This window comes from Bos indicus x Bos taurus, chromosome 6 (genome assembly GCF_003369695.1).
Source record: "Bos indicus x Bos taurus breed Angus x Brahman F1 hybrid chromosome 6, Bos_hybrid_MaternalHap_v2.0, whole genome shotgun sequence".
Taxonomy (NCBI): Eukaryota; Metazoa; Chordata; class Mammalia; order Artiodactyla; family Bovidae; genus Bos; species Bos indicus x Bos taurus.
The window spans coordinates 51,787,560-51,813,395 of NC_040081.1; the positions used below are offsets into that span (position 1 = coordinate 51,787,560).

The following is a 25,836-nucleotide window of genomic DNA, read 5'->3' on the forward strand; positions in this document are numbered from 1 at the left end:
ATTTTTCCCTCCTAAAGTAAAAGGATAGTATTCTGGGACACATTGATTATAATTTATATGTAGATAATATTATGTGAGAGTAAACATAACCTGTTTTTACCCATCTAATTTAGTTATGCTTGCTCTCCATGACTAATCATAGGGAAACATATCTAATTTGAGGTTGATTTATATGAAGTATATGTATATATATACTCCTAAGTCATACATTAAATGGGCTCCATTAGTGACCTGTCATGAGCTCATGCCCATTAAACATGTATGAAATATTTCCAATATTCTAGGATCTGACAAGACCATTATAAGTTAATTTAGTATGCAATATATTTTTAAATACATACAACTTTTATTATTTTCAGAAATTAAAAGTCATTCATAAAAGTGGTTTATATAAAACAACTTTAATTAAGTAATTTGTTCATTCCCCTGTGACAGTCTTCACACATGATTGAAGATGCAGGCTGAATAAGCAGTACCATTTTTAATAATTGCAACGTATTCTGTTAAATGCAAAGAAACACAGTTGTAATTAGGAAAGAAAAAATAATAAAAGTCTCTACCACATAAGTGTTATTGAAATATGTTATTAAAATAAGTGCATACTTAATGAGTGATGCTGAGTAGTCACATTTGATACTGTAAAACCAGGGTCAACAAAAGAGCAAAATATTCAAGGTAAGCATTGATTACTTTGGACTCCTCATAAAAGTTGCCCGATTTCAGAAGGCAATCATTATGGTCACACAGACAAATTAAATACATGTTAGAGAAAAACTTTTACCAAAGACAACTTTTTTAATTAATATCTTTGAATATTAAGCACTTGTTATCAAAGATTCTAAATGGAACATATTAGCTCTATAGAATCCAGACAATCTAAATATTAAATAATTAAGATATAATCATTATATGGTTGAAGTAGGTTAATGTATAGTAAAACAATTAAGTAGATAATGTAGACATCAATACAAAAGTTCCTTCTAGTCTTCTGTTACTTGTGCTTAGAACCAGCAGTCTTCTATGTAATAATATTTTGGGAAGTGCCAAGAAAACTATTGAAGTTATATGATGTATTTTTCTCAACATTTTGTCCTTATTTTTCTATAGTTTTGTCAGGAATTATACCTTTTCTTCCTGGAGAAGGGAATGACAACCTAGTCAAGTATTCTTGCCTAGAAAATCCCATTTGGGGTCATAAAGAGGTGGAAACAACTGAGCCACTGAGCACACACATGCCTTTAGTCTAAGTTTGGTATTCTAGTGTGTTTTACCTAATATTTTAAAAATCATTATATATAAATTCCAGAAAAAAATATATTGAGTGTGAATGAGTTTGTCAGTTTGATGGAAGAGAATGGAAAAGAAACACAAAGGCACAAGGTCAGTGCAAACTAAATTAGCCAACTTGATGTGCCTTGTTGAGGCAAAACTGGTTATTTGTAGCCTGCATTTTCAAATGTTAAATTTTCACTGCACCTAGCAACTTTGTTTATAGAAAATCAATGATTACACTATGTTCTCTGAAAAATACAACTTTTAGTAATGAAAATACTCTTTTAGTATAATAATATATAGCCTTGCTCTAAAGCACAGGATTCAAAACTCCCTCTAGACGATGGAAGATTTTAGATGAATGAAATAACTGGAAAAAATGATACTATAGTGAAGTGATTTTTTTGAATATTAATGAAAACCATTGACCAAGGCCTACTACATATCACACATTGGGCAAAAATTTTTATGTATATTATTTCTTTTAATTTTAATTAAAATTAATTTTAATAATTATTTAATTAATACATGACAGAGGGAGTTTTATCACCAGTTTCCATATTTGGAATCTGAGTCAAAAAGACTACATTGGCCAAAGTCATACAATTAGTAAATTAAAAAGTAGAGCTTTGTACTGGGGCCTAATTACCTTAAGAATCAATGTTTTAAAGCATCTTTGAGCATAAACTTTCTTTAATGTTTCACCAGATCCAAACTTCTGTGGTTTCATGACCTAAGTTTCTTTATTAAATTAGACAAGTTAAGAAAATTAAGTATTGTAATATCATGTGTCTATTGAATTTATATACATGATTGAATGACTGAGCACACACATATTTATATGGAGATAGCTCAATATGTTATTATTGTTGTTTAGTCACTAAGTCATGTCTGACTTGTTTTGAGACACCATGGGCTATAGATGTCTCCTCTGTCCATGGGATTTCCCAGGCAAGAATACTAGAGTGGGCTGCCATTCCCTTGTCTGGGGACTATTCCTAACCCAGGGATCAAACCCATGTCTACTCAATTGGCAGGTGGTAACACAGGACTGGAAAAGGTCAGTTTTCATTCCAATCCCAAAGAAAGGCAGTGCCAAAGAACGCTCAAACTACCACACAATTGCACTCATCTCACATGCTAGTAAACTAATGCTCAAAATTCTCCAAGCCAGGCTTCAGCCATACGTGAACCCTGAACTTCCAGATGTTCAAGCTGGTTTTAGAAAAGGCAGAGGAACCAAATATCAAATTGCCAACATCCACTGGATCATTGAAAAAGCAAGAGAGTTCCAGAAAAACATCTATTTCTGCTTTATTCACCATGTCAAAGTCTTTGACTGTGTGGATCACAGTAAACTGTGGAAAATTCTGAATGAGACGGAAATATCAGACCACCTGATCTGCCTCTTGAGAAACCTATATGCAGGTCAGGAAGCAACAGTTAGAACTGGACATGGAACAACAAACTGGTTCCAAATAGGAAAAGGAGTACTTGTTTTGAGACCCCATGGGCTATAGATGTCTCCTCTGACCATGAGATTTCCCAGGCAAGAATACTAGAGTGGGTTGCCATTCCCTTGTCTGGGGAATCTTCCCAACCCTAACCCTAACAATATACAGTCAAGGCTGTATATTGTCACCCTGCTTATTTAACTAATATGCAGAGCACATCATGAGAAACGCTGGACTGGAAAAAACACAAGCTGGAATCAAGATTGCCAGGAAAAATATCAATAACCTCAGATATGCAGATGACACCACCCTTATGGCAGAAAGTGAAGAGGAACTAAAAAGCCTCTTGATGAAAGTGAAAGAGGAGAGTGAAAAAGTTGGCATAAAGCTCACCATTCAGAAAACTAAGATCATGGCATCTGGTCACATCACTTCATGGCAAATAGATGGGGAAACAGTGGAAACAGTGTCAGACTTTATTTTTTTGGGCTCCAAAATCACTGCAGATGGTGACTGCAGCCATGAAATTAAAAGATGTTTACTCCTTGGAAGGCAAGTTATGACCAACCTAGATAGCATATTAAATAGCAGAGACATTATTTTGCCAACAAAGATCCGTCTAATCAAGGCTATGGTTTTTCCAGTGGTCATGTATGGATGTGAGAGTTGGACTGTGAAGAAGCCTGAGTGCCGAAGAATTGATGCTTTTGAGCTGTGGTGTTGGAGAAGACTCTTTTGAGTCCCTTGGACTGCAAGGAGATCCAACCAATTCATTCTGAAGATCAGCCCTGGGATTTCTTTGGAAGGAATGATGCTAAAGCTGAAACTCCAGTACTTTGGCCACCTCACGTGAAGAGTTGACTCATTGGAAAAGACTCTGATGCTGGGAGGGATTGGGGGCAGGAGGAGAAGGGGACACCAGAGGATAAGATAACTGGATGACATCACTGACTCAATGGGCATGAGCCTCTGAGTGAAACTCGGGAGTTGGTAATGGACAGGGAGGCCTGGTGTGCTGCAATTCATGGGGTCACAAAGAGTCGGACGTCACTGAACGACTGAACTGAACTGAACTCAATATATCATATCACATAATCTGAATCTCATTTTGATAATAAAATGTGCTGTCATGAAAGAAAGGGAAACTATAAATGACATCTTTCAAGCATAAGAGGAAATGTAAATATAAGATCCATAACATCATATCAGATACTGAAGTTATGAAAAATTATCTAAGATAGAGTATACTTCCATCAATTAAGTTATGTCACATACAGTGTTGACACAGGACAAGTGAGGAAAAAAGGTGACTGATTCTAATCACATAGTTGATATGATATAATTATCTGTATTAACATAAACTCATTTAGAATAAATGAACAATTATGTGTTTCCATTCAACATAATATTGCATGTTCATAAGTCTCTTCAAATCTAATTTTATCCCTACTAATTATTTTTGTTTCTCCCCTAAACTTCAGACATTATTCCCCATATACCATAATTGACATGATCTATTCTCCTATCTACACTGATTTAAAGTTAGAATGTGTATGTGTATATAGCATGTTTGAAATTCCTTTTTTCCATTTTGTCATTTAAGCTTCACTCTTCCATTAAGCTACAATTTAAATCCATTTTTTTAAGACTGCAGTAGTGATCATTTGAATGCTTACATAATACAGCAATAATAATTTTTTAGTGTATGATTTGGCTTTAAAATTATTTATGAAGTGACTAAAATATTCCAGACATTTTATGGAGAGTGGAAACTACCAAGATGAAAATGACAAATATAGTCCCTGAAGTATAGATACAGCTGGGTCAATAATCAAGAAAATAAATATTTTAAAGTGCATGTTAACTGCTTTTTAGAACACAGAATACTGAGACAAATACTGTTCGGAGACAGAAAATTAAATTGGCTAGCATCCTTAAGATTGGGTCATAGAGAAATGCTCTTTTAAAGGCATGATTATTTTTAGACTCCATACAAAAGCTACTCCAACTCAATAAATAAATTCCTTAAGGTAGCTGGATAGAAGATTAAACCACAGAAATCAATTTGCATTTCTTTATACTACCAATGAAATATCAGGTATAAAAAGAAAAAAAAATCATTTTTAAATTTACATTAAAAAAAAAGGAATACTAAGGAGGGAATTCCCTGGTGATCAGATGGTTAAGAATCTACCTTCCACTGCAGGGGCCATGGATTTGATCCCTGGTTGGGAAACTAAGATCCCAGATGCCATGGACTAGGCAATTAACCCCACATGTGGCAATCACTGGGCTTGAACACTACAAGAAAGATCCTGTGTGCCACAGCTAAAACCCAATCCAGTCAAATATATATATAAATATATATATATATATATATATATATACATATACACACACATATATATATTTAAAGAATAGGCAAGTAACATATTGGTAGAAATGTTTATAACATACATGTGAATCCCAAAATATTTAAGTTTAAACAAAATAACTCTGATGTTAAAGATACAAACAAGAAAATGAACAATTAAAATAGCATGAAGAAACATTTTATGGAGGAAAATGGCAAATAAGTAAGTTACCATATGAAAAAAATATTCAACACCTTTAATGAAATATAATTAAATCCATAATGAGACAGAGCACCACATCCAACTGAATGATGGTAAGGAATGCAACAACCAGAACTCTACATTGCTTGAGGGAGTGTAAAACAATCATTTTAGCAAGCAATATGGTAACTTATTATACAGTTAAAAATATACCTTTTCTATAACTCAACATTTTTACCACTAAGCATATATCCAAGAGAAATAAAATCAAATGCCAACATAAAGAATTTTACAATAAGATTTCTGGCAAATCTATTCATAATCAAACATGAAACAGAAGACAACCTAAATGTCTCTTATCTGGTATAAATATATATATTCATACAATGTACTACAACTATGGAGTTAAAAAGGACAAATTACTGATTCCTATAACCTTATAATATACAGCCTTATCATACTCCTTTCTTTTAAATTTCAGAAATATGGAGTGATAAAATATGAATTCTTCTGCTAATGTGAAATTTAATGTTGTGGGATTTATAATGTTATGTGTGCATTGCTCAGTCATGTCCAACTCTAATATACAGGTTTCCTAGTGGCTCAGATAGTAAAGAATCTGCCTTCAGTGTTGGAGACCTGGGTTTGATCCCTGGGTCAGGAAGATCCCCTGGAGAAAAAATGGCAACCCACTCCAGTATTCTTGCCTGGAGAATTCCATGAATAGAGGAGCAAGGCAGCCTACAGACCATGGAGTTGCAAAGAGTTGGACATGACTGAGTGACTAACACACACATAACATTATAAATCCACAACATTAAAATTCACAATAGCAGAGGACTTCATAGTTTATCATTCAATATTTCTGAAATTTAAAAGGAAGGAGTATGACAGGCTGCATATTGTCATCTTGCTTACTTAACGTTTATGCAGATTACATTATGTGAAATGCTGGGCTGGATTAATCACAAGCTGGAATCAAGATTGCTGGGAGAACTAGCAACAATCTCTGATATGCAGATGATACCACGCTAATGGCAGAAGAACTAAAGAGCCTCTTGATGAAGGTGAAAGAGGAGAGTGTAAAAGCCGGCTTACAACTCAACATTAAGAAACTAAGATAATGATAACCAGTCCCATCTCTTCTTGGCAAATAGATGGGGAAAAAGTGGAAATGGTGACAGATTTTATTTTCTTGGGCTCCAAAATCACTGCAGACAGTGACTGCTTCCATGAAATTAAAAGAAGCTTGCTCTCCGGAAGGAAAGCTATGACAAACCTAGATAACATATTAAAAAGCAGAGACATCACTTTGCTTACAAAGGTCCATATTGTCAAAGCTATTGTTTGTTCAATAGTCATGTACAGATGTGAGAGTTGGACCATAAAGAAAGCTGAGCATAGAAGAATTGATGCTTCTGAACTGTGGTGCTGGAGAAGACTCTTGAGAGTCCCTTAGACAGCAAGGTGATCAAATCAATCAATCCTAAGGAAAATAAACCCTGAATATTCATTGGAAGGACTGATGCTGAAGTTGAAGCTCCAGTACTTGGTTACCTGATACAAAGAGCCAACTCATTGGAAAAGACACGGATACTGGGAAAGATCAAAGACCGAAGGAGAAGAGGCAGCAGAGGATGAGATGTTTAGACAGCATCACTGAGTCAGTGGACATGAATTTGAGCAAATTTAGGTAGATAGTGAAGGACTGAAGAACCTAGCCAGCTGTGGTCCATGGGATCACAAAGAGTTGGACACAACTTAGCAACTGAACAACATATTTCTGAAATTTAAACCTGACAAAGCTATTTTATGGTGAAAAAAAGCAGAAGAGAATTTGCTTCCAATGATTTAGTCAAAATGAAGACATTATTGATTGGAAACTGAGATAAAGGGAGTTATGTCTATATTTCAATAAAAGCACATTCTGCATGGATATATGCATTTACCAAAGCATATAGTACTTATATTTAATATCTATTGATTTCAAAGCATGCAACATATATCTCAACAAAGCAAAGCATTGGGAAGATATTTCAATAAGGACATTCTAAGAAAAGTGCTCCAGAAAGAGCAATTAAGATGAAAACACAGCCCCTTACTGTGTTCCTGTGCATTTCTTCAAGCCCAAAACTCATATTTTATACATTACATTCCATCTGTACTTTCCTCCACAGTGATATTTCTCAGGCAATATTCCCATCTCTCTTCTGATTCATTCTCCCCCATCCACCCTTTTTAACTGAATCCTTATCCTCAGGATGAAGCATGCTTCAATTTCTTAGAAAAAGCTACCTCCCCCAACTTCATATCATTCTTGTCTTCACATTTCCCACACTGAAATCTCAAGTCTCCCTATAAATCCAATCCCCTTATAGGACTGAAAATGAGAATACTGTATTCTTCATTGATAACAATGAGATCCTTGAATTATCTTAGATTCATTTCCTCATACTCTATGTCAATTTCTTCAGCAAATCTTGTCGACTCAACCCTGGAAATACTTCCAATTTTTATCAGCAATTTACTGCTCTCATCCACCACAAACACTGGGACCAAAGGCAATGTTATCTAGATCCTTGGTTATTCTCATAGCCTAAGTGGTTTCCCTGCTTCCAGTCATCTCCTTTTCTGTCTGTTGACAGCACCAGCACCATAGCCAGGGTAATCTCCTTACCATGCATGTGTGCTCAGTCACTTCAGTTGTGTCCAGCTCTTTGCAACCCCATGGACTGTAGCCCACCAGGCTCCTCAGTCCATGACATTCTCCAGGCAAGTATACTGGAGTGGGTTGCCATTTCCTTCTTCAGGGGATCTTCCTGACCCAGGGATGGAACCCATGTCTCCTGAATTGCTGGCAGATTCTTCACTGATGGAGCCATCAGGGAAGCCCATCTCCTTACCCTATCCGTGCTCTATTTCAAATTCTCTAAGGGCAGTGTAGAGCTGACCTTATCTTCATGACCTACAATCCTTCCTCCATCTAAGATCTTTTCCTTTCTGAACACATCTTCTACTACACTGAGCCTTACTGTCTCCTTTGTTTTTCTTGGTCCGCAGTTTTGAGTAGTTTTTCTCCGTTTCCTCCTTTAAGACTTTGATCAAATGTCTCCATCTCAGTGATCTTGACAAAGACAGTTTTGGTGGAATATTAGGTGTAAAATGCTGATTAAAGTGGGCTGAAAAGAAAAGTGGTAAAGAAGAATTTGAGACCAAATGTAGACTATCCCATGAGGAACTTTGCCAAAGTAAGAAACAGAAAGATAGTTTTTAGTTGTTTTGTTTAGGTAGCAGGGTTAAAGAAAAACTTATTTTGATGTCTGTTAAAAAAGTAAGGCCTATCACCATAGGTGTCAAGAGTATCACAGTAGGGGAGAGCTATCAGGCTCAACTTTAAAAACAAAAAAGAAAAATAGGGGTTAATCGCCAAGGAGAATTTGGTGTGTGTGGTGGGGGAGGGAGGGAGAGGTGATTTGTTAGATGGGATTTGGTAGGTGATTTGTTAGATGGGAAATTACTGAGAGGAAGCATAAATAGTAGAGAGATTCACTGTAAACTGACCTAACACAATTCTTCCTTGAAGGTATGTCATGGTGATCAGGTATCACCTAGGAGATGATGTGGGATAGAAGAATTTAATTAGATGTTGAGGATGATCTAATAACAGGGGTAGGAGAATTCTCTCCAAATTGCATTAGCAGGATTCTTGCCAAAATTGAACTCTTGTTATGTGATCGGAAAACACAAAGTGTAGTAGAGGAGAAATTTATGTAGGAGAGGGCATTTTTAATCTATTCATCTATTGCATGTGTGTGCAGTCATGTCTGACTCTTTGTGGCCTCATGGACTGTAGCCTGCCAGGTTCCTCTGTCCATGTGATTTTCCAGGCAAGAATACTGGAATGGGTTGCCATTTCCTCCTCAAGGGTCAATTCTTTATAATTCCTTAAATTCTTCAGGGAGATCCAAATTAAAAGTACCCGAGTGATTTTTATGGTCATTTAAATGAAACTTACATGGGGGTGAGAGGTATTTACAGTATGACTCAGATGACTGAGAACTAAGAAAGACCACACATATACTTTTTCTTAGAGTTGAGAATATGCACAATTATAATTTTCCTACATTTTTTTTTATTATTTAGAGGCACAAACTTACAATTGAAACAGTATTTCAAAATATTTTACCACTACTATTTCTTTCAACTTACACACATATATTACCTGGGTTATTTAGAAGATTACAGCTTTACTTGCTATCACTGCTTTGATTATAGTTTTTGGTACAGTTACCATTTTTCACTATTTGGTAACTAAAACTACATTTACTTCTTACGTATGTGTTTTTTTGCATTTTTCAATGGAATTAAATATTTATAAAAGGTTAAAGCTTTGTGTTTATTATTTTCAGAATAGAATTTTAACAATAATTCTTATATAAGTAAAGGACAGAATACCAAGAAGGTTTTTTCCTTTGCAACAAAGATTATAAACACATTAGAATATGGTAAGGATCCTTCAGGTCTCTCTTGTGTCTGTTTTGTAAAATAATTTCCCAAGACAATGTGATTTTCTTTAAGTGACTCTTCAGTTTTACTTACAGGTTACAGGCACAGAAATGTAAATAACTTTGCAAACAAAAAGTTCTGGAAACTGAGACTCTTTAACTTTACTTAGCTGTTAACTTTACTTAGCTCTTAAATTCTTTGAGATACCTGAAGAGAAATTATGAGTGATAATTGTCCTTCACTCAGAATTCTAGATTAGGAGGCACCTAGGGCATGGAGGAGTTATAGTGAATAGCACAAGTTTTGTTGGGCTATGATTCAGCATGTGCTCCCAGCTATTTCTTTATTGTCAACTACAGAAAATGAGATGCATTTGTTACATACTGATATTGATACTCTCCAGAGATTCTGACAGAGATGAAGAAATAAATGATTTGAGGTGAGTATATTAAAAGTGACTCTCATGTTGGCATAACCATTTTATGGTTTTAACAGAAAACTATCTATATCCAGTTAATAATATCATTTTTATGTTGTTTCCTGCATACTTGAACTAAAATATAAAGAGCCTTTCAGAACAAAGGTTTTGACAGTGCCTTTTATGTGAGAAGAGCTCACTCTGGTAGGTTGGGGATTTATTAGGTGAATTGACACTGCAATGGTTGTCTTCTATTGAAGAAAAAGAAAACATGAAAATTCTGTGAAATATTGATGTTCTTTTTTGAAAACTTTTTTCAAGTAAAGCTGTGAAGCATCATAAATTAAAGGTGACTCTTTTCCTCCCTTTATTGAATCCCTTGATTTCATTTTCAGGCAACTGAACATTTTCTGGCAAATTTAAATCAAAAGGGATTTATTAGCCAGTATTAGGGCTTCCCTGATAGCTCAGCTGGTAAAGAATCCTCCTGCAATGCAGGAGACCCAGGGTTGATTCCTGGATCTGGAAGAACCCCTGGAGAAGGGATAGGCTGCCCAATCCAGTATCCCTGGGTCTTCCTTGTAATTTAGCTGGTAAGGAATCTGCCTGCAATGCCAAGAGACCTGGGTTTGATCCCTGGGTTGGGAAGATCACTTGGAGAAGGGAAAGGCTACCCACTCCAGTATTCTGGCCTGGAGAATTCCATGGACTGTATAGTATATGGGGTTGCAAAGCATCAGGCACAACTGAGTGGCTTTCACTTCAATTTGGCCATTAGGAGGATACAAAATCATTAGAAGTATATTAAAATAAACGTTCTGGCCACACTTCCAGGATTGATTTCACTTCCAAATAAAACTGCCTCTACCATGATCATAAGCTCCACTGTAGAAAAAAAATAATAATAAAAATTAAAAAAACTTAGAAAGCAGAGTTGACCTAACTGCATTGTTTTTCTTTCCTCATCTGTGTCAATACAAGGGACATCTCAACTCCTACCTCCCTGTTCCAGTAATTCAAATCTAAATTTATACTATTTGAGTAACCAAAGTATATCCAGAAAATTAGCTGCAAAGACATCTGAGAAATAATTTCAGATCCTCAGCATCTTCTGTAAATGAATGTGGGCTTCCCAGGTGACTCAGTAGAAAAGAATCTACCTGTCAATGCAGGAGCCACAGGAGATGCAGTTTCCATTCCTGGGTCGAGAAGAGCCCCTGGAAGAAGAAACAGCAACCCACTCCAGTATTCTTGCCTGGATAATCCCCACAGACAGAGGAACCTGGTGGGCTACAGTTCATGGGACTGCAATGAGTCAGACACGACTGAGTGACTAAGCATGCATGTATACGAATGCATGCTAAAAGAAAATTCAACTACATCTTAAGCATCAATACATATTACATACCTGTCATATCTCTAACCATATTTTGTAAAGTTTACTATAAATCAAAATTAAACATATGAGACCCTGATTTCACTTACTTAAATTATATGATTAAAGATGAATTTTTGTGAATAATGGAAAAAAATCATATCAAATCGTAAACTATAAGAGGCAGATAGACTCTGTAGCCCTAATTTCCTTAATGTTTCTATTTTTGAGTAAATATGATCATCTTTGCTGTTTATATAACAAAAAGAACTAGGAAAATGCACTGCCTAATTTTTTGTTATTGCTAATTTTATTTTGACTGGTGCTAATACTTTCATGGCAACTGTAATTGGAGTCTAGGACTTTTATTAAACAAGATGTATTTTTCTACAATAACATTCTTTTTCTCATCTATATCAGGGTCCCAAGACTCATCTCAGCCTCCATAATTTACTTGAAGACTTTACTAGTCATATAAATCTGTTATTTCCATGGTTACAGTTTATTACATAATGTAGGACACAGTTCAAAACCAGCAAAGTGAAAAGGCAGATGGGGAGAAGGCCAAAGAAACCAGGTACAAGCTTTCAGGTGTCCGTGACCAGTGGAATCATAAAGGCATAGATTTAATTCTCCCAGCAGCAGTGATAGTATACATGAAGTACTGACGTGATTGACTTCAGTTTCTCAGACTGCATCCAGACTTCATGGATGTTTGATGAATGCCAAAGAGAAACTAGGCATTCACCACAAATCACACCGTTAGGATAAATTTATCTGGTCAGACTGGTAAGGCTTGGTCCAAGGCCTCAGGCATTAAAAAATTAATAATAATCTTACCAAGCAGAGCATCCTAAGAGATCAGAGGTTAGGTTCAGATATAGCCAAGGGCTCGTTCTGAAGACAGGTTTTTCTTTGGAATGTGTTTGGTTTTTACAACCCAGGTCTGCTGAGTTGCCTGTTTCCAGGTTGCCATCCTTGATTAGTTCACTTTTTCCCAACAGATTTAATGAGATGTTCCTATTTAAGAAGATAAATGATTTATTTGAAGCCACAGAACTCAAAAACACTGTTTCCTTTATTTAAATAAATAATCCATTTAATCATAGAAATTTATTTTTTTTTCTTTTAAAGTTTCATTTTACTTTGATTACTCCCTGCCCCCTCACGCCCCCCCCCCCCCCCCCCCTCCGCCTCGATGGAGGGAGGCTTGCAGCTCATTTTCCCTAAAAAGACTCTTCTTCAGCTCACATTTCCTAGTCTTAGAGACACATCCAACACGATTCGGTACAGTGTTGTAGGAGGTTCATGGAAAGACTACAATTACCTGGCTCAAGTGTGCCAGGATCTTCAGGTCAACACCAGTAAATATATGTATATACACGTATAGCTGATTCAGGCTTCCCTCATGGCTCAGATAGTAAACAATCTGCCTCAGTGCAGGAGACCTGGGTTCAACCCTGAGTGGGGAAGAATGGCAACCTACTCCAGTATTCTTGCCTGGAGAATTCCATGGACAGAGGAGCCAGATGGGCTACAGTCCATGGGGCTGTAAAGAGTCAGACATGACTGAGTGACTAACACTAACTATAGCTGATTCACTTTGCTGTACGGCGGAAACTTGTAAAACAACTATACTCTTATAATTTTTTTTTTTTTTTTTAATAGGAGGAGCAAGGAAAACCAATCTCTTCTAGGAGTGCAATCCAGTGCTAGGTAAATTCTCCAGAATGAGTTAAAGGTAGTTCTAAGCAGCAGGAAGCATTAGCCACTCGACCAAAGTCAGAATTAACATAGTCAGAATTAACATAAAAGAAATCCATGGCTCTCTAACAGGCAAATGAACCATTTGACATGACAATGAGAGAAAACATCTGTGTAAAATAGCCACTGAAAAAAAAGACTAAGTAGATTGAAGTGACTCAGAAATGTGCAAGATTAGATGAAATTGGTCAGCCTTCCTGAACTAATCAATTTAATTAATAAAAATCCCCCTAAATTAGATAAGCAATGAGGACTTACTCTTTAGCACATGTAACTATATTTAATGTCTTATCATAACCTATAATAGAAAAGAATCTGAAAAAGAACAGATAAATATATGTGTAAAAATGAATCTTTTCTGTACACCTGAAACTGACAGCACTGTAAATCAACTATACTTCAAATAAAAAACAAAAATTTTAACTCCCTTCAAAAAAAGCAGCAGAAGACACTTATTTCTTCAGGAATGAACTCTTTATACACGAACCAATGCTGGCTGAATTTGAATAACTTACTTGAAGAAACAGTGTTCGTATCTAATCACAGAAAAAAAAAAAAAAAAGATTTGCTCTTACTACTGCCTTATCCTGGATTTGGTGATTAGTAGCAAAAAAGCGATCCTTGAGAAAATAAAATACAAGCTTTACAATCTGAAATAAGATAAGTGTGTAGAAATGTTTAAATCTAAATGGTAGGAATAATTGAAGGAAAGTTATATCAAAGTGGCACACACAAAGCAAAAGAATTAGAGAATATCAGAGCAGCAAGTGAGTTCTATCTACCTAAAAGAAGCATCAACAAAGAAATGCTAAAAACAAAAGATAGATTTACCCAGAATTAATGTGCTTCCTATTTTTAATTTAGATAGTTATTTGGTAATCCAAGCTTCTGAGTAAAACATGTCTGTGAATTTTGACTGAAAGTGGGATACATTTCCTGATGCATATATACATTCCAAAATATGAAATATTTGTAGATTGACATTCTATTCATTGAAATACCATGAATTACACACATGAAAAACCTTAAATATCTTCTGGGGTAGAGCTGGTTTCCTATTGAAGGAGCAAACAGATGGAACAGGCTCCATCTTGAAAGCAGGACTCCATCTTGAGCCGGACTGTGGATTTGCGCTATATGCCCACTATCTATGGAAACGACATACCAACAGGAAAACCAGGCCCCCCAGATGGAAGAACCCCAGGGCTCATACCTAGACGCTCCATTGCCTAAAAGAATACCCTAATTATCTGTGTAACCAAATAGAATCATAAATTCTATTATGCTTATTGGAGTATGACCACAGGTCTATTGATAATTGTCCACTGTTAACTACCTAGGCTTAAGGCATATGAATCACAGGTTAACTTTGATTGTATCTTTCTCTTCCTTTGTTCAGACTAGTTTCAGGGAATTTGGAGGTGGGTTTGGACACGTACACTTAGGTATATAAGGTTTTCACAAAAACTGGTTGGGGTCCTTGGCTAAGAGGAGACTCTGCCTTGGGCCCTCACTTCACTATCTGCATTGTCCTTCTGAGAGAGTTTGTTTCCCGGAATGCGTGGCTACATTTGGTGCATTGGCTGGGAAACTCCTCACTTTGAAGAGACAGGTCTCATTTGAGGCCACCCCGAGGCTTTGTGGCTTGAATTTCCTAAAGCAGGGAAGGCGCCTCACCCCTTTGGAAGAATTCAGCCTTTCAACACCCAGTTTCTTCGCTTTGGCAGGTAGTGAACAGCAGCAAGGGAACTGGGTGCTCAGGTGAGGAGGAACCCACCCGTCATGGTGGAAGAGGGGGCCTGATCACCCCCCTGGGAGGGACTAGAAGGAGTGGGGACCCACAGAAGCCTGGAATAGACAGGTGGCAGTTACTTGGTGCACAGGTCGATGAGTGTGTTAGGGCTTAGGAAGGAAATTTGTGAAGGTCATTTAGGAGATGTTGTCCATGCCATCTTGGGGAAAATTATTACTAAGCAATTGCCAGGGGATTTTTAGGGGAAGAAACTTGGTCCTTGTGTGCTCCTTGTGTGCTCCCCCAGGAGGTGTCCCATCTGCTGTGAAATTCTTGACCCCCTTGGAATTGTCAGGCCAGAAGGAAGGGGATACATAAGTGAGTACGAATTGGCTTTTCTGGAGATGGCCTAGGACGTGGAATATTTAACCCATCTGTGTTTTCATCCGCACCTGGTCAAGTCCACCAAAGCAGAATGGATTTTGAAAGTTAAGGGAGAAACAGTCTTGGACCATGTGGTGTTCTGGTTCGGCCACGCTGACCGTCAGGTGAAGACACACTGATCCCCCTTCTCACTTTGGGATCTAGCAGGTAAGGCTCTTCTCACCCCAATTAGGAAGGAGGCGGAATGGCAATTTAAGTGTTTCATTGAGTGGAACTACCAGAAATACATAGGGTAACAAGAACTTCATAGACAGAACAAAAAGGAAAAGTAGAAGGTTGAAGAAGGTAAGCAAGATGGGGGGAAGTGAATCTAAGACAACTGTATTGGAGTGCATGATTAAAAATGTAAAGAAGGAGGAGCTTGGTGGGCTGCAGTCCATGGGATTGTGAAGATTCAGACACGACTGAGTGACTTCACTTTCACTTTTCACTTTCATGCATTGGAGAAGGAAATGGCAACCCACTCCAGTGTTCTTGCCTGGAGAATCCCAGGGACAGGGGAGCCTGGTGGGCTGCCGTCTCTGGGGTCGCAGAGTTGGACACAACTGAAGTGACTTAGCAGCAGCAGCAGCCTCAGCTATATCATCTGTAAAATGAGAACAGTTTAAAGTATGCATCATATAACAAAGGGTAAGATAAGAGAAAGGAGAGAAAGAATGGAAAAAAAAAAAAAAAGATCAGCAGATATCTGAGTGTAAAATATTTTAAAAACTGTCTTGCTGAATTTACTATGTAATAAAAATATTGCCACAGTATTTCCATGGGCTAAAGAGACTATTTCTCTTGAAAACTCACATTTGAAAGTATGAAAGAGAAAGAGAGAATTAACATATATTAATTATTTATTGGGCTTCCCTGGTGACTCATATAGTAAAGAGTTTCTGCAGTTCAGGAGATTTGGGTTCAATCCTTGGGTTGGGAAGATCCCCTGAAGAAGGGAAAGGCAATCCACTCCACTTTTCCTGCCTGGATAATTCCAGGTCACACAGAGTCAGACACAACTGAGCAACTAATAAATACAATTATTAATTAGGGATAACCTGGTGGCTCAGTGGAAATAATTTACCTACTAGTGCAGGAGATGCAGGCTCTATGCCTGGGTCAGGAAGATCCCCTGAAAAAGGAAATGAAACAGCAACTCACTCCAGTATTCTTGACTGGAAAATCCCATGGACAAAGAGCCTGGCAGGCTATAGTTTCTAGGGTTGTAAAGAGTCAGAAAAAATGACTAAACAACCACACCAATTATTAACTAAGCAGAGCATAAAATCTTGGGGTTGATTAAACAATAGTTAACAGTTGCAAATTGACAAGAGACCATTGATTGGTGGTCTCTAAAGTAGGAACCATTTCACTCCTTGGGCTAGAGAAGAAAATTCTGGAAATTCTATTCACATTAACATATTTAGTGTTATAGGTACTTAGTTTAAAATTTAAAATAATTAATCAACTTTATGTATGTTTATCATCTGATTTTTAAATGAGCTTTAATAAAGCAAACAAGTTTATAATAGAATAAAAATGCATGTTAAGAATGAAAGCATCTCTAGTGTAAATATATTCCATTAGTTTTCTTTTATATAGCCTTTGTACAAATAAAACAACTGGTAATTTATTACAAGATTATTCTTGGGTTCTATTTTTCTTGGTTTATGGTAAAGGAGTAATACATCATTTACATGGAACATCAAAGAGAGTGATAGAAATAAAATGATTTCTTAAAGACTCAAATTATGTGTTTGTATCACTGTAGGTGATATACTATCCCAGTGAATAGGAGTCTACATCAGCTTATGGAACAATGAATGGCTTAAACTGTGTCTTGAGGGATGGAGTAAAAGAGAAAATAAAAATTCTTAAAACAATGCATTCTTTGCTACCTATGAACTATAGCAAACTAAGGAAACTGTCATCAACAATATGCTCTAGAGATAACCTTTAATCATTTCTCAGGATCACATGAACTTTGAAAATGTCAAGGAACAAGTACTATAGCCTTTTCAGAATGGAATTTGGGTGCCTGTAGTCATCCCAGGAAGAATTTTAAAGAAATCATTGTTGCGTTTTTCAACAAATGCAGTTAGAATACGAAATTGGATTTTTCTATCGGATAGCTATACAATCAAAAGAACTTTGTAGTCAATCTATTAAACTTTCTATTTGTCCTATGAGATTTAGAAAAGCATAGTATTTAAGTATTGTGCATAATATAATGAATTTTAATTATCTTGAAAAAGCAATGCTACATTGAAAAGTAATTTAAAATTAATTCTCAGTTGTAACTTGGTTGATTCAAGGAGAAAAAGAGATCTCTTTTTCTCTGAACATCTTTATATAACAAAATGGATATTGCTGTACTACATTTTCATCTCCTTTTCAAATATTTATAACCAAAGACAAATAAAACATGGAATGAATCTTTGATAATATTCGTTTTGCTTGATTTAACTGTTCTTAAAGTCCAAGTAAATGAAAGATTAGTAGGAAGAGGTGGAGGAAGAGGACAAGGAATGGAAACTGTTTTGTGTTTTCGAGTAATGACATCAAGAAAAAATACAATGTACTATTACTACATCAATTCTGTCTTAGCAGAGTTATATCATAGAGTAGTTACAACATAAAGTATTTTTGCTCTGAAATTATTTACAGCCTAATCATTAAGGTCTACCATACCAACTTTATATAGTTTTTAAGGTCCAAATTCTAAATGTACTATAATACATATAACTACATGCTTATAAGACAACTTTTGATTCATTGACAATGGCTTTGAGTTAATGATTTCATAAATATAAGTTGATACATAATTTTGCAATGATGCTTATTATTCCTGGTATCATCATACAAAGGTTGTTATGGCTTGAATATTTGTATACTCCCAAATTTTACATGTTTAAATTTTAATGCCCAATGTATTGTTATTAAGAGGTGAGTCTTCTGGGAGGTGCTTAGGTTATGAGGGTCAAGTCCTCATTGATGGGATTGTTGTTTTTGTTTAGTTGTTCAGTCATGTCCAACTCTTTGGGACCTTGTGGACTATACCCTGCCAGGCTCTTTTGTCTAAGGAATTTTCTGGGCAAGAGTACTCAAGGGGGCTGCCATTTCCTCCTCCAGATGATCTTACCAACCCATGGATTAAATCTGTCATCTGCTTTGGTAGGAGGATTCTTTACCACTGAGCCACCAAGGAAGCCCTCATGAGTGGGATTATTACCCTTTAAAAAACCACAGAATTCTCCTGCCCTTTCCACAAAGTGAGGAAACAGTGAGGAGTTTGAAGTCTACAACCTAGAAAAATGTCTTCACTACAACCTAACCGTATCAGTACACCTTGGACTTCCCTGACTCCAGAATTATGGCAAATAAATTTCTATTGCTTATAAGTTACCTTTCCTATGGTATTCTGTTATAGAAGTCTGAATAGACTAAGACAAGTATGTTCCTGTGTTGAAATCTCACCTAAGATAGAATCTAGTAACTATATTCAGTTTTGGCACCAGGGATTCTCAAAGTAGACAAGCTTATTCTCCAGAGGTTCCTATTTATTTATTCATCCAGTATTCACTAAACATACTTAGAAATAAACAAAAAAAAATCTGTTGCATACAAAAGAATTTTTCACATATGTATAGATAACAGTGGGACTCAAAGAAATGAGAAATACAGTGACAATGTAACTGCTAATAGCAATAATAGAAGCTGGTATTTAGGGAAGGAGTTTGCTATGACCTCAATATAACATTCTGGTAAGAATCTTTTAGATCAGTGATTTTCAATGTCACACTTTGAGTGACAATTTTTGTTCCCAAATTACCTGATTGCAGAGGAATTAGAGTTTCTAGTATGCTAAGAGGCCAGTGTCTGTCTCAGAGAGAGCAGACTGTAAATTGTTAAGGGACAGCCAACACCCAACTCTTTCCATTTTGTGAATGTACTGCTGGCCACATTCCCTCATCAGTATCTAAGGGAGATGGAGACGGAATTTGGCCTATTTTCTAAAGGAAATCACCCTACAAGTTGTATCAGGATTGGCACCTTGGAGATTCTGCTTGAGGCAAAAACCTCTGGAAAGGAATATCCCTACTAACTTTATTTTCCAGAGTTTTGTTATACATACACAGACAAGTGGCACCACAGAAAGTATGAACTAACAGATCAGATTTGTGCAATGGAAGGGTGCTTTATACGACAATTTATACAATTCAAATGTATTGAAGTGCATTTTTAGAAAACCTGATGTAGTCAGCATCCAACATTAGAATTCACCCATTACAAATATACTGAAAGGCTTATATATTCCTTTCCTGAATGAATTCTCCTGTCTGGCAAGAAATATGTGCTTAGTGTCACAGTTGTGTCTGACTCTTTGCGACCCTTTAAACTGTAACCCGTCAGGCTCCTCTGTCCCTGGAGATTCTCTAAACAAGAATACTGGTATGGGTTGTCATTTCCTTCTCCAGGGGATCTTCCCAACCCAGGGATGGAATTCGCACTTCCTGTGTCTCCTGCATTGAAAGTGGACTCTTTACTGCTGAGCCATCCAAGAAGCAAGAAATAGTGATTACCCTTATTCCAATGCATTTTCATGCATATCTTCATATTTTATTCATTTAAATTCATCCCTAATGAATTTAATATATCCTTGATTAATATGCACTGTTTGCATTTTTTATCTAAGTTTATTATATCTCTATTTTAAACTGTCTTCACTTCTAATTTGTTAATGCTTATTTATGCCAGTGGCTACATCTACAGTTTGTTTTTATTTTGACTTCAGTCTACTATTCTACTGCATAAATATTCTACAGTATGCTTACCTATTCCACTGGTGTGAACTTAGTCCCCCTTCCCTCACTTTATCGCTCCTACAGGAAGCAACAGTTAGAACTAGACATGGAACAATAGACTGGTTCCAAATAGGAAAATGTGTACGTCAAGGCTGTATATTGTCATTCTGCTTATTTAACTTATTTGCAGAGTACATCATGAGAAATGCTGGACTGGAAGAAGCACAAGCTGGAATCAAGATTGCCGAGAGAAATATCAATAACCTCAGATATGCAGATGACACCGCCCTTATGACAGAAAGTGAAGAGGAACTAAAAAGCCTCTTGATGAAAGTGAAAGTGGAGAGTGAAAAAGTTGGCTTAAAGCTCAACATTCCGAAGACGAAGATCATGGCATCTGGTCCCATCACTTCATGGGAAATAGATGGGGAAATAGTGGAAACAGTGTCAGACTTTATATTTTAGGGCTCCAAAATCACTGCAGATGGTGACTGCAGCCATGAAATTAAAAGACGCTTACTCCTTGGAAGGAAAGTTATGACTAACCTAGATAGCATATTCAAAAGCAGAGACATTACTTTGCCAACAAAGGTTCATCTAGTCAAGGCTATAGTTTTTCCAGTGGTCATGTATGGATGTGAGAGTTGGACTGTGAAGAAGCCTGAGCGCCAAAGAATTGATGCTTTTGAACTGTGGTGTTGGAGAAGACTCTTTTGAGTCCCTTGGACTGCAAGGAGATCCAACCAGTCCATTCTGAAGGAGATCAGCCCTGGGATTTCTTTGGAAGGAATGATGCTAAAGCTGAAACTCCAGTACTTTGGCCACCTCACGCAAAGAGTTGACTCATTGGAAAAGACTCTGATGCTAGGAGGGATTGGGGGCAGGAGGAGAAGGGGACCGACAGAGGATGAGATGGCTGGATGGCATCACTGACTCGATGGATGTGGGTCTCAGTGTACTCTGAGAGTTGGTGATGGACAGGGAGGCCTGGCGTGCTATGATTCATAGGGTCACAAAGTGTCGGACATGACTGAGCGACTGAACTGAACTGAACTTTTTATTACAAGCCTCCATGTTTCTCTGTGTTTACATAATTATATAACCTGTAACTGGGTTATAGGATATGCATGTCTTTACCTTTACTGAATATTTTAGTAATATACTCTGAAAGCACTCCAGTGAGTACTATTGGGAGAAGTCTTAGAGTTGATGTGTGTATGTGTGTGTGTGTGAGCACGCGCGCATGCTCAGTCCCTCAATTGTGTCTGTCTCTTTGTGACCCATGGACTGTAGCCCACCAGACTCCTCTGTCCAAGAATATTGAAGTAGGTTGCCATTTCCTACTCCAGGGGATCTTCCTGACCCTGGGATTGAACCCATGTCTCTTGTGTCTCCGGCATTGCAGGCAGATTCTTTACCATTTAACTGGGAAGCCCCTAGAGTTGATGAGTATTCTATTAAATATTTAAACCATAGATGAGGGTATTTTTGGAAACAGACATGCAAATCTATGACTAAACTGGAAGTAAATAAACTTCCTAAAATATGCTGCCTTTAAACACATTTATCTTTCAAAGTAATTGTTCACCAACATACAGAAAACATAATTTCTGATTAAAATCAGGTAGCCTTTATTTCTATCACCAATTTACTTGCTGATCCACTAATACTGTTAATTTAGTCAAATTTAAATCATATTAGCAGCAACTATATTTGCATGTATTAGTTTCATTTAATGTGTCTTTGAATATTTAATTACCCAATTTTTGGAAAGAATTTTACTCAGGTCTGAATAAAAACCTTACATTTTTAATATTGCTAGTGGGTAAAGAAATATTTTCAATATATTTTTTTCACTATTTTCTACACATTTGTGATTGCATTTACATTTAAAAATATTTCCTCTGCCATAGCCTCAATGGACTTAATTGATTCAGTCAATTTAGTCGCTCAGAAGCATCCAATTCTGGAAAACTAATATGTCTATTAAAAAGATTGAGATTATACATCTAGACATTTAACTTGTGAATTCATATCTCTTAAAAAATAATATTAAAATTATATGGAAAATGTATCACTAAGCACTTTTCTTCTGTACATGTCATGACAAATATTAGCATTGTGTACCTTCAGCATAAATGGAGTTGACAAATTGTCAGAACTCATAAATGAATAGAGTTAAAGAAGTTTCTTGAAATTTAATCCCCTCCTTCCTTGTAAAGGATTTTCTTCTTGAATTACTAACCAACACAATAAAACTGAAGTGTTAATAGTCAAGATTAACAAAAATAATGCTGATCAAATGTTTTTATTGTTTTTATTTCCAAGACCATAGCAAATTTGATGTTTTCAGGATTTCATCATTTAGTCAAATATCTTAGAACGACTGTACAAAAGCAAATCAAGCAATTACAAATATAATGAGTTTGATCTTTCATTTAAATCATTTGTCTGTAGTAACAATTGTGCTAAGAAAGGAGCAATCATACTTCCCTGATTTCCACACAATTAAACTCTCCTAAGGAATTAAAAATTCTGACTTTAAAAGACCATGCTGTATTGTGAATTTTAAATCTTTTTTTTTTTTTGGTATCTCAGCACTGGAGAGCATATTTTTAGTTCTTAAAATAGAAAGGATAAATTTCAAAGCAGTTTTTCAACATGTGAGTATTACTCAATGGTAGGCAGAATAGTAGTCTCCAAAGATGTCCAAAAAATTTGTCCCCAAAGAGGCTAAGGCCTGTATCTGTGCATATGTGAGGTTGTGTGAAAAGGAAAATGACTTTCTCTTGTACGTGGAATTTGTGTTGCTAATAATATGACCTTAAAATTGGGAGATTATCCTGAATTATTTCAGTGGCCCCACTATAACCCCAAACAATCCTTAAAAGGAGAAGAGATAAGAAGAAGAGGAAAACCAGAGAGATTACCACATGAGCAGGACCTGGCCAAATTTTGCTGGCTTTGAAAACAGGGAGAAGATGGGTCATAAGCCAAGGAATGCGGGCAACCTCAAGAAACTAGAAAAGATGAAGATTTTCTCCTAGGCCCTAGAAGGAACACAGACCTGCCCACACCTTGATTTTAAACTAGAGATACATTATGAACATCTGACCTTCAGAATTTAAGATAGTAAATTTGTATTGTGTAAGCCACTAATTTTATGGTAACTTTTTTACACAAACAATAGTGTTGTAGCCACGCATTCCAGGAAACAAACTCACTCAGAAGGACAATGCAGATAGGGAAGTGCAGTTTATTACACCGGCGGGCCCAAGGCAGAGTCTCCTCTTAGCCAAGGACCCCAACCGGTTTTTGTGAAAACCTTATATACCTAAGTGTGTGTGCCCAAACCCACCTCCCCAAATTCCCTGAAACTAGTCTGAACAAAGGAAGAGAAAGATACAATCAAAGTTAACCCGTGATTCATATGCCTTAAGCCTAGGTAGTTAACAGTGGACAATTATCAATAGGCCTGTGGTCATACCCCAATAAGCATAATAGAATTTATGATTCTATTTTGTTACACAGATAATTAGGGTATTCTTTTAGGCAATGGAGAGTCTAGGTATGAGCCCTCAGGTTCTTCCATCTGGGGGGCCTGGTTTTCCAGTTGGTATGTTGTTTCCATAGATACTGAGCATATAGCTCAAAGTCCATAGTCTGGCTCAAGATGGAGTCCTGCTTTCAAGATGGAGCCTGTTCTGTCTGTTTCCTACTTCATTCCCGCCTCTTGATACTCTTAATTCATAGTATGAGCATCACTCATAGGGATATATTGCACCCTGGCTCTCTGACTGCCAATTTGGGAGAACGACACCAACTTCTGGGTTACAAAGTTCATAATACATTGTAAAATACAGGATCCACAAAGCAGAACTATCAAGGCAACTCTAACAATGGTAAACATAGTTTTCCACCAATCACCCTTCACCCAAGATAGGACTGAAGTCTAAAAAGAAAGATCATTATCAGACATAGCTTTTACCTGACCTTTCATGTCACCTAGGGTGGCTGATATGTTGCCGGATAAATCAGGAATATATACACAACATTCAACATTAATTATAGCACAGGTCCCTCTTTGTGCTGAAACTATGGTTAGTTTCAAGATGATACTGGCAAGTCTTTGTAGCAGCAGTTAATTGTAGAGCTTCACCTCTTCTTCTTTAAGATGATCTTGGTTTCATGGGGATCAGTGCGGTCCTTTTGTATAGTCCACTCAGCGTCTTCTAGGTCTGCGTGGTATGCTCTCTTCACCCTCATATGGAGGATCCAGGGAGTGACACCTGCAACTTTAACTGCAGTAGGGCTGGTTAGAACAACAGTATATGGACCCTTCCAATGTGGGGCCAAGGAGTCATGTTTCCAGTCCTTGACCCACACCTGATCCCCAGGCACAAATTTGTGAATCTGTTCCCCAAGGCGGAACGGTACCCTTTCTTGTACAAACTTAGTTACCCGATTTATTACCTTACCCAGTTCCATCTGCTGTGAAATCCCATCTCCCCTTACCTGACGCAAATTTGTTGACATGTGTTTTATTATGGTAGGGGGCCTCCCATACACAATTTCGTATGGAGAATAGCCTTGGGACCATGGGGTCATCCTGAGTCTGAGAAGAGCCATCGGAAGCAAGTCCACCCAGGAGCAGTCAGTCTCCATGATCCATTTGGACAGTCTCTTTAAGTGTCCGGTTGGTTCATTCCACCATCTCAGAACTCTGGGCCTGTATGCAGTGTGCATTTTCTATTTGATGTTTAAAGTTTTGCTTACTTGTTGTACTAAATTAGCTATGAAAGCCAGGCCATTGTCTGGTCTAATGCTAGTAGGAAATCCAAATCTGGAAACTATTTCCCTAAGCAGGCACTGGGCTACTTCTGATGTTCTTTCAGTCCAGGTAGGAAAAGCTTTTACCCATCCGAAGAACGTACATACCATGACCAGCAGGTAACAGTGGTGTCGGTGAGGTTTCATTTCAGTGAAGTCCACTCCCAGGTGTTCAAAGGGCAGCGTGCCTTTCAGCTAAATACCCAGAGGTTTTTGTCTGAATACCTGAGAGGCAGCATTAACCTGTGGGGAGGCAGTATGGCCTAGGTGGGTCGCTTACCAGTGTGTTTGGCTTACCAGAGTGTGTGCCAGCTCCTCCAATACCAATAATTCCACTTTGGCTAACCTGACAGCCATTGTCTTTGTTTTATCAGGCTAGTGCCATCAGTATATAGAACCCAATTAGGGTCTGGAACCTTGTATCCTTCTTTAAAACAAACCCCAGATATTTTACCTCCTCCTTGCAAATCTGTGACTTCTTCTTCAACACCCGGTAACCTACTTCCATCAGCAGCTGGAGCAGTGTTTTTGTCCCTTCTCAGCATTTTTTCTTGGTCTCGGCAGCCAGAAGCAGGTCATCCACATACTGTAGGAGCCAACATCTGTACTTTTCCGGGTGGAATGAGTTCAGGTCAGAAGCCAAGGCTTCCCCAAAGATGGTTGGGGAATTCTTAAACCCTAGTCGGGGAGTCCAGGTGA

At 37.2% G+C, this 25,836-nt stretch overlaps 1 pseudogene; it reads right to left on the reverse strand.

Annotated features, from left to right (window-relative positions):
* The window catches only part of LOC113894612, a 46,845-nt pseudogene extending 21,351 nt beyond the window's left edge, over window positions 1-25,494 (reverse strand).
* Between the last annotated feature and the right edge of the window lie 342 nt (window positions 25,495-25,836).